The sequence below is a fragment of the Corvus brachyrhynchos genome, unplaced genomic scaffold (genome assembly GCF_000691975.1).
Source record: "Corvus brachyrhynchos isolate BGI_N302 unplaced genomic scaffold, ASM69197v1 scaffold69, whole genome shotgun sequence".
Taxonomy (NCBI): Eukaryota; Metazoa; Chordata; class Aves; order Passeriformes; family Corvidae; genus Corvus; species Corvus brachyrhynchos.
Window position 1 is genome coordinate 2,655,498 of NW_008240228.1, and position 9,289 is coordinate 2,664,786.

The 9,289-nt window shown below is 44.2% G+C and overlaps 1 protein-coding gene across 5 annotated transcripts in view; it reads left to right on the plus strand.

Moving 5' to 3' along the window:
- The window catches only part of PAK5 (p21 (RAC1) activated kinase 5), a 121,887-nt gene that overhangs the window by 36,589 nt on the left and 76,009 nt on the right, over positions 1-9,289 (plus strand). The gene's annotated exons all lie outside the window — the stretch shown is intronic.

Genomic DNA, 9,289 nt, shown 5'->3' on the forward strand with positions numbered 1-9,289 from the left:
GCTGAACCGTGCCTAACTGAGCGGCTCAGGAGTCATTCCGCACCGGGAAGCGGTGCCACAGAGAGACCCCAGCAGGCCTGTTGTGGAGAGCCCTGTTACGAGTCATCAGCAAATTCCCTTGGCACCCCCCTGTGGAGCCAGACCTAGCAAATCCCATTGCTCGTTTGATTCCCTTATTACTTTGGCACCTCTCTTTGCTTCCCAGTGGCTTTTCTGTTTGGGTTGGGTTTTTTTTCCTGGACGTCTTCATCCATCATGAATAGTCACAGTAAGTCAGTGTTTGACTTTCAGTGAGTTCTCGGCATCCCAGTGGCTGATTATAAGATGGAAGTGCGTAACAAGCAAAGTTCCTGCAAAACGTTTTACTTCCCAGTTATTATTTGCCAATTTGGGAAGTACAATGCTGTGTAAGAAATTTGCTCCCCAGCGTCAGCTCCTGCTGTCTGTCAGCTGGGAACAAACTTCTTGTGGTAGGTACTCACAAGGCTGAATTTTGCTTTATCTCACTGGTGTTGCCTCTGACCCCAGATTTGCTGCTGAAATAGGGGAGACGTACTGATCTCATTGACATCAGCTGGGGCATGCAGTTTGGGTTTAAAGCTGAGATCACGGAGAACTCCAGCTCATGTGGCAGAAACCCAAGAGGTGATGCTGGCACAGATCTGTTGGGGTACAGGTGTTAGCTATTTCAGGGATGTATGGAAAAAAGAACAGGAAAGACAGAACAGAAGAGTGCCTGCATCTCTGCTTCTCCTCTCTGATCACCCTCACATTTGACACCTAAATCCATTTACTGCTTTGAAGGTGCTCCAATTAGGAATCTGAAGTGTTTGGCATCTACTTGTTCAAATACATAAACTGGCTATGGTTTTACTGGTTTACTTTGCAAAAGCTACAAACACAAGTCTGTCGTGTGGCATGTGCTGAAACTGCCAACAGGTGTGTGTGGGTACAACAGCTGAAGAGGTTCAGAATCATAAATCTCAAACAAAACCTCTCTTTTAAATACCTCCTCGGGATATCCTGCTCCTGGCATTAGCGTTGCTGACTCATGGTGCTGTTTGACCATCCTGGAAGCGTTTTTGGGGCTGTCTCTGCTTTGCTCCTTGCTGAAGTCAGTGGAGTTGGTTTGTTGGATCTGCTGCAGGGTTTGGCCAGGTTTCTCCAGGTTTTGGTGAAAGCTGGGCAAAACCTGTGTTGTCAGGATGGAATGGTGTGTGATTGCAGCCAGGTGAAACTAGAGAAAGGATGATGGAGACTTCAGGTGGTTGATACCCTCACACCTGTAGGGCCTACACTTTCTACCATCTTCCACTTATACTCTTTAATTTTACCATTAATTCTGTTCTCTTAAACATAGAGTCTTGCTGTCCTCAGTAGCTGTTTGAAGCCTGAAATGTGTTTTAAACAACTATTTGCTTAAAAAATGGATGACATGACCAATAGAGCCTTGGTTTTAGTTGCATCTTCCCTTGTAGCTTCTCCAGTGTCTGATACAGGTTTGTGTCTTGCTCAGTAGGAGCTTCATAGAGTACCTTCCTTGTCTCTAGATACAGAGCTTGATATATTTAAGATAATTTCCCCCCATTAAATTCAGCTGTGATTGGTGATGAGGTGTGCCAGAGCACTGCCTGATGCACAGCTGTATTGGCTTTATTATCAGGGAAAAGCTGAAAAGCGGAATGATTCAAAACCATTAACAACTGTGCACAGGATCCCAGTTAGTTCTGAGCCCGTTTAAAAGGCAACTCCCCACACACCCATTTGGAGCAAATTTCAGAGCACTTTAGTGGTATTTAATGTTCAGGTAACTCTAATTAAGCCTTTAATCCATTAGGCCACAGAGATTCACTGGGGACCTGGCTGCTAGTGCTGGCGTTTCAGCCTGCATGTCACCGAGCCCAGGAGGACTCAATGTTGCCTTTGGAGGGCTGTCCCTGTGACAAAGAAAATGAAGTATTTTCTTTGCAATTAAATGTTTCCTTCTGCCCTTTTTGCTTTTTTCCCCGGAGAGAAGCAACTCAAAGGGCAGGACTGTGGCCAAGGCTTCTGGTCTAAAACCAGCTGCAGTGTTTGGTTCTCTTGTGGTTCAGCCATGCCTGTTGAAAGCCCTGGCACAAAATTCCAGCTTTAAACCAAGTCTTATGCCTTATAGGGCTCCAAGATTATCCCTTTCCGAGTGGTGCCTGTGAGTGCAGTGATGTGAGAAATGTGTGCTCCCATTGCATCAGGCAGAGCCAGCCACAACATACCAACTCAGCTATTTTGCATCTTTTCCAACTTTTTTTTTTACCCCTGGGCCATGTGAGAATGCTGCCACTTTTGGAAGGTGCAGCTGGTGGAAGTACAAAGGTAATAACTGTCTCCAGACACAGAGCTTGAATATCTTTTGAAACCAAACCAGAAATACGTGAATCAAGTTTAGCTCCTCAGGCCTGCTGTTTCCTATTTGCGACCTTCCGTATCTCCTAAGCAAAGCTTTGACTAAAACATGAGTTGTAGATACCAGTTAATATTTACACTTAATGAACCACCAAAACTGGGGTCCTGGAAGGGCTGGAAGCTGTGAGGGCAGGTAGCGAGCCTTATTTTCACCCTGTGGAGCCCACGGCACAGGGTGTACCCATCCTGTTTGTGCATATGCCGTGTGCCGGCATGAGCATGGCCAGAGCGCACTGGAGAGGGGTGGTGTGACTTGCTCAGAGGCACAAAGTGATGGAGAGTTGAAGTGAAGTCCTGTCTCCCATCATTTTCCTTCTGGGCTCTCCTGGCTTTGCTCTGCCGTTAGAGGTTGTCGCCAGCAAACGGCTCTGCCTGCAGCGGGATACGCTGCCCCGGTGTCACAGGGCTGGGAGTTCTGAATTTGCTGAACAAAGATGCTCTTCCAAAAATAGGTTAAGCCAAAGAACTTAGATGCTAAAAATAGCACCAGAGATTTTTTTCCTTTTTCTGACTGTCCTTTTTTTGACTGTGTTTTAGATTTATTGTTCCCCTGCTGGAGGCAGCTAAAGAAATAAAAGAGATACTGTAGCTGTAGGCAAGGGAATAGTGGAAGTAGACATACACAGTCCCCTCTGATGGGGGAAAACCACATGTTTCAGCTATCCCTGTAGAAGTACACAGAAATGCAAAATAACAATGTAAATAAAAATGTGCCATGTCACTAAACCGCTCTCAGCAGAAATGTTGTTGTTTTTTTTAGAAGTTAGGAAGGGAAAGGTGGAGAGAATCCTGATGACAAAGGGGAGGACAAAAGAAATGCCAGCAAATGAAAACTGGAATGAATAAATGCCATAAGAATGATCCTGTTGATAGCCCCTATAAACCTTTTATTATGACACGCTCTGCTGCATGTGAGTAATTCACTCATCCCAAACTGGTGGCAGTAAAATCTGCCCAGCGGCTTTTCCCTCCTCCCTCATACGGGTTGGTCAGGTCAGAGCTGTTAAAATTTAAGGCTTCTTTCTGGGGATTCTCTATAGAAAGTTTTGTATTATTAAGTTAAACTCCAGCTTTCCCATTCCCCAAGCCAGATGCATGCTCAGAGGACTGAGCTAATGACTTGCACTGCAGCTATTTAAGGTGCTGGGCTGAGCCTGGAGCTGGGAGTCAGGAGGCACGATGGCTCTAATCCCAGCTGTGCTGCTCACTGAGCCACCTCCAAGAAGTTATTTAACCTCTGTGTGCCACTGCTTCCCTCTGGGTAACAGCAGGGATTATGATAATTGCTTTTGAAAAGCACCTTAGGTGTTTAGTTTAATTTTTTTCCGAAGGTGCAGAACTCTCTGAGCTGGAGAGGCTTGATCCGTCTCAGGAGGCTTTTAGTACTTTACAGGATTTTGAAAACAATTCTTAATGCCATGTTGTTTGTTTGGGCTATGTAAAGAAATAAATGTAAAAGATTTTTGATGCATCTTTTATACACTACTCACAGAAGGACTCTTAAGATACAACTGAAGGACACAGAAACGAGGTATAGTTCAAAAGGGTCGTTACAGGACACTTCATGAAATGCAGGTAAACTGTCAGAATGTTTAAATCATTTACTTTTTCAACCAAATCCTGCCAAGACCTCAGAAACCTGGGTTTGCATGTATTAAACTTGTCTCTCACTTGCGTGTAAAGACCCAAAGGCAACAGATTTGTAGCATTTCTCACTTGGATTTGGAGGGTATTTGGTTTTGTGTTTTACAGTAAAGGGTGATTTTCTAGGCTGAAGAAGTAGGAAGGTTTCCCTGAGAGTGAGATGAGAACAAAGTAAATGCACCCTGAGCTGTGCCTCTATCCCAGATTTTGAAGCATGCGGGAAAGAATAACGGTACATGAATTTGTCTGTGTTCCACACACTGAACTCCTCCCTTCCAAAGAACAGACCTTCTTCCTATTTAAGCTTTTTGTCACACGGAAAAAATAATCAAAGGGTGGAGAATTCCATGGCTGAGCTGCAGTCGAGCCTGGAATGTTAAAGAAGTTTGTGGAGCATGATGCTGTCAGTGGGGTGGCTGGGTGAGAGGCACCATCCATGTCATGGGATGTGCCACAGGGTTTGGGGAAGCAGCATTATCAGGGATTTTATGTTGGAAACATGAATCTTAGTGTGATACTGGAAAGTGCTCCAGTGCCAAGGCAATGACTGTAATCTAAGCCATTGGCTGCTCTAGGAAACCTAGGAAATAAAAAGGGTGCTCCCGTTATTATGTAGGAGCTTGAAATGAAGCAGCCAAAAGCTGGGAACTGCGTTGCATCTTCCCAGCATGAGGGATATAGGCCCCATCAGCATGTGCTGAGAAAGGCCTGGCTGCCAAAATAGTTTAGTGTTGCTACAATGCTTGCAGGTGGTGATTGCCTTTTAAGTTCTGCTCTCTGTTCTGACATTTTTAGGACAGTAAATGAAGGATGAGAAGTAGAAACGCAAACAAATTAGAAAAATCCTATGTATGGATGTCTGTTATTACAATCATGTGGTTGGATGGAAAGAGCCCTGTCCTACTGGAAGTCAGGGAGGGGTTGGCAATGAAGGAAAGTGGTTTTTGCCAGTAGCTCTCCTGCCAAAACAGAGTATTGATGACGGGGCTCGGTTTAAAGCAGATGGTGTAATACATACCCTAAAGACTGCCTGGGGAAACACGTGCAAAACCATGTGCCTGAATGCCGCGGAGGATTTATTCCTAGGGGTAAGACAGAAGAAGCCTTCACTTGGGTGGAGACAGGAGTTGAGTCTTGGTCCTGGAAAGCAAGGAAAGTGCTTTACTGAGGCAGGGCTTTTATGAGGGACTCAAGCATGTCTCTCATTTTCTGTTATATTAGAGATACAGTACTGAAACTACTGAAAATGCAACATCCATCCCACATCAGTGCTTTCTCTATCCAGTCTCTTTGAGGACCAACTCTTAGCACTGTCAAGATTCACAGGGAGACTACATAGGGCTTTTTGAGTACTTAAGAAGTACAAGGCATGAGGTAAATAATTTAAACACTAGTTCAGAAGCATTGCTAGCTGAAAAGTGACTTACAGTCTCTTAACAGGCTAACAATAAGTGGATGTTTTTTCTTCTTTTTGGGGAGAGGAATATGGAATGTGTTGCCTGTCAGCAGGCCTGCTACCTTCCAAGAGAAATGTTTGCTGTAATGAATAGTGCAATAGACTCACAGAATGACCTGGACTGGAAGGGACCTTAAAGATCAACTTGTTCTAACTCCCCTGCTGTGGGCAGGGACAACTTCCACTATCCCAGGTTGCTCAGGGCCCTGGGATAGAGCCCTTATCCAGCCTGGTCTTTAACACATCCAGGGATGGGGTATCCATAACTTCTCTGTGCAACCTGTGCCAATGCCTCACCACCCTCACAGTAAAGAATTTCTTCCTAACAGTTAATCTAAACCTACTCGGTTTGAAGCCATTCCCCTTGTCCTCTCACTTCATACCCTTGTAAATAGTCTCTTTTCATCTTTTTTATAGGCTTCCTTCAGGTACTGGAAGGTCCCAATTAGGTCACCCAGATGCCTTCTCTTCTCATGAACTCAAGTTAAAGCCAGGGCTTCTTTCTTCTTGGACAATCCAGTCTGAATTTGGACCTCATCAGTGCAATGGATCCCTAGTACTGTGTGTGTAATGGGAAAAACCTGGTACCTCTGTGGCTCACATTTATAACAAACTTCTGTTTGAAGGAGCGTTTTTGACTTTTTCCTCAGCATCTGGTAGGACTTGGTCCACAGTATTTTGTTGTTGCAATTTTTTTTGCACAACAACCTGATGCTGCTTCTTGTGAGAGATCTTCAGCTGAGGATTAAAGGGGTTTTGTGGGGTTTTGTTCCAAAGCTTTTGCCATTTTTATTCCTTTCCTGTTTACTTCGCTCTGGTACTGATCTGACAGCATCTCACTATTTCCCTTCAATTTCCAATTCTGTGTGAGGAAGAAAAACAGTCAACTGTCCTGATTTAGCTAGAAATTAAACTAGCTATTTTTCCATGGAAAATTTCCTTAATAGGAAAATTGGTGATAATTGCTAACTAATGCTTTTTAAAGACTTTTTTTTTTAAAAGGGTGAAAGACTGTCAAGCTGTCAATCAAGACAGATATTGGATAATGCTCCATTTCCCTGACAAGTTCCCTTTATTATATGAGGCATCTGCTTCACTCTGTAAATTTGAGCTGCTCAAAATTTGCCCTTTAATGTTTACTTTTTCTGTCCTTTCTTAGTATTACTCAAGTAGTCCTAGTGTATCTGTACAGCATGGTCAAAAGGATGTAATAATCTTTGAAGAAAATAACTTGGAGGTGTGATTAGCCTTGTAGTATCATGGTATTCCTTAGCCTTTTTCCAGTCTCTCTCCCTGTCATTCCATGGTGCACCCACCTGTCCTTGCTGAAACCAGTAACCAGCCTTGGGCCCGCTCTAAAAAGTGCGATGCCTGCCCTTGTGATAAGCATATTAAAGCCAGGCAAGTGTGAAACTCAGAGCTGCATGAACATTTGTGGTCCTTATAGGCCATTTCTCAAGACTTTGCCTATAACACAGGGCATTTAATTTTCTCTTTATTTCTTTTAAAGTAGATTTGGAGAGGAAATTGGAGGTTTTCTTGCATTTCCCAGGTTCCAGAAGCCTGGGGTTTTCAGAGAAACTGTTAAAACAGGAGGTTTGTAATCAATGCAGTTACTGGACCTGCTGAGAGTAGCATCTCTCCAAAGTATTGGCTACTCTTTATGGTTCTGGATTTAAAGCACAATGAAGCAAAATTTATCTCAACTCCAGGCACCACTGGCATTGCATGTAAAGCACCACAAATGTACCAAACTGGTTCAAAGCAGAACAGTCTTCATTCCCAGACCATTGCCCCACCTCCAGCAGTATTTGCAAGGTGAAAACCATTGCCTTTCATGCCCCAGGAGGTTCTGAAGTTAGCATCCGTAGCAGGCTTTGCTGCTCAGGCTGGGCAGGGGATGGAAAACTGCTCCAGCAGTGTTCCCATCCTGCTGGGAGAGGAAATACCAGAGCCAGCGCTGTGAAAGGACCAAGTACAGTATTGATTTTGATGCAGATAACAGTAAAAATTGTCATGATGTCATAGCAAAGCATTGCAGTCATTATGGCAAATGATGAGAAAAATAAAATTATAGAAATAACCATCTCCCTTGGCCCGCAGATAAATCAAAGCTTAGCCCTTGATCCTCATCGCTTGCTAGCCCAGAACATAAATCCAAGGATTTATCATTAAGCCTAATGGGTCATAAAATCTGGGCTATTTTGGAGGTAGTTGCAGAGATTTGCAGCCCAGGCAGAGAGCGGGCTCTAAGCTGCTGGGCCTTGTGTAACTGGGTAAATAGCAAGCTTCAAATAATGCTATAAAGCTATCAAATGTAATAACTAATGCAGTCAGGCGAGCGTGTGGGGAGGGGAGCCTCGCTGGTGACGAGCTTGGCCGTCATGACAGAAGAAGCCCTGGTGGAGAAAGACCTTTTAGTAACAAGTTAAAGTCCCTTTTGCTTTGCTGGACACCAGGTACATGCATCTGGTTTGGTTCACATGTAGCACTTTTATTTTCTGCACATCAGTTCTTCCCTCACTGTGGGCCCAAGGGAGCAAGCAGAGAAAACCAGAAACGCAGGAGCCACCGACAGCTCTCTTACTTAGTCATCACTGTTTAAATATTTATGACAGCGCTTCACAGCGTGCTAGTAAATGCATGATAGCATATTATGTAAGAGCAATAAAATTTTAGAAGGAGAAGACTTCACTACTGTCCTCTGCTAGTAAATCTTTGCTACTGTCTGTAGTGAGGCCATGTAAAAGCCATGCCCTTTTCCCCAGTTATTTTAAGTGAAATGGGAGTTTTATGTGGGAATGGGAATTTAGCTTTTACTGGCATTTGTAATCACATGTGTTTTAAAATTGCTCTCCATCTCTTAGGCAGGGGGGACTTCAGTTCAGGTCAGATTCCTGTAGAAGTTGATAGCTCTGAATTTGCAAGTGAGCAGCCGGTCTTTGGTGTATGATGAGGAGCAGGTCCCTCGGTGAGGGAGCCTGGGAGGAGGGGATTTGGATAGTGAGTCTTTTGGGTTAATTAAGAGTTCAGAGTAGCTTGTACTTTTCCTAAAGAGTTGCAGAGTATTGATTCCCATTAGACCTGTACTGCTCCAGAGAAGGGGGTTCTCAGGAAATGGTGTGCAAAGTCAGTTGTGCCTGGACTGAGGGTATCTGAGTTAGGTTGAAGTTTGGGATGGATGGCATAGCTTTTGGGAGAATTCACTGCAGAATGCTGACAGTGAAAACAGAAAGCTAATGTAGATTTGACTTTGGGACAGCCAAAAGATTTGACTGTGGGACAGGTGAGAGGGTAACCCATCAAAGGAGGAACCTGTCTAGCTTAGCATAAATAGTCAAATTGATTTAAACAGAGGTGTGTACATTTGTGCCTTAATGAATCCAAGAGATTCCCCCCACGCCTTTCCCTTGCAAAGACAGACATTGGGAACCTGTGGTTGGTTATGTTTCAAAATTGCAGAAAACAAACTTAAGAGTTAAAGATGATTTGTACTTGGCATGAGCGCTATTATCTGTCATGATGGCTTTCCTAGCAGTAGTGTATGTGTTTGGGAAGACATTTTGGGGCTCTGTGCCAGGAAAAGCCAGCCTTGGAAGCAAGCTGTGTGTGAATGGCTGAGAAAACAAGCCGCTAGCACGAACAATGAGCCAGCATGTAGCAGGCTCTGGGGTGAGTGGGATGCAGGTCCAGGGGCAGGGACTGAGGGCCCTGCAGGACTTGGGAAAATTCTCTGCACAGACACAC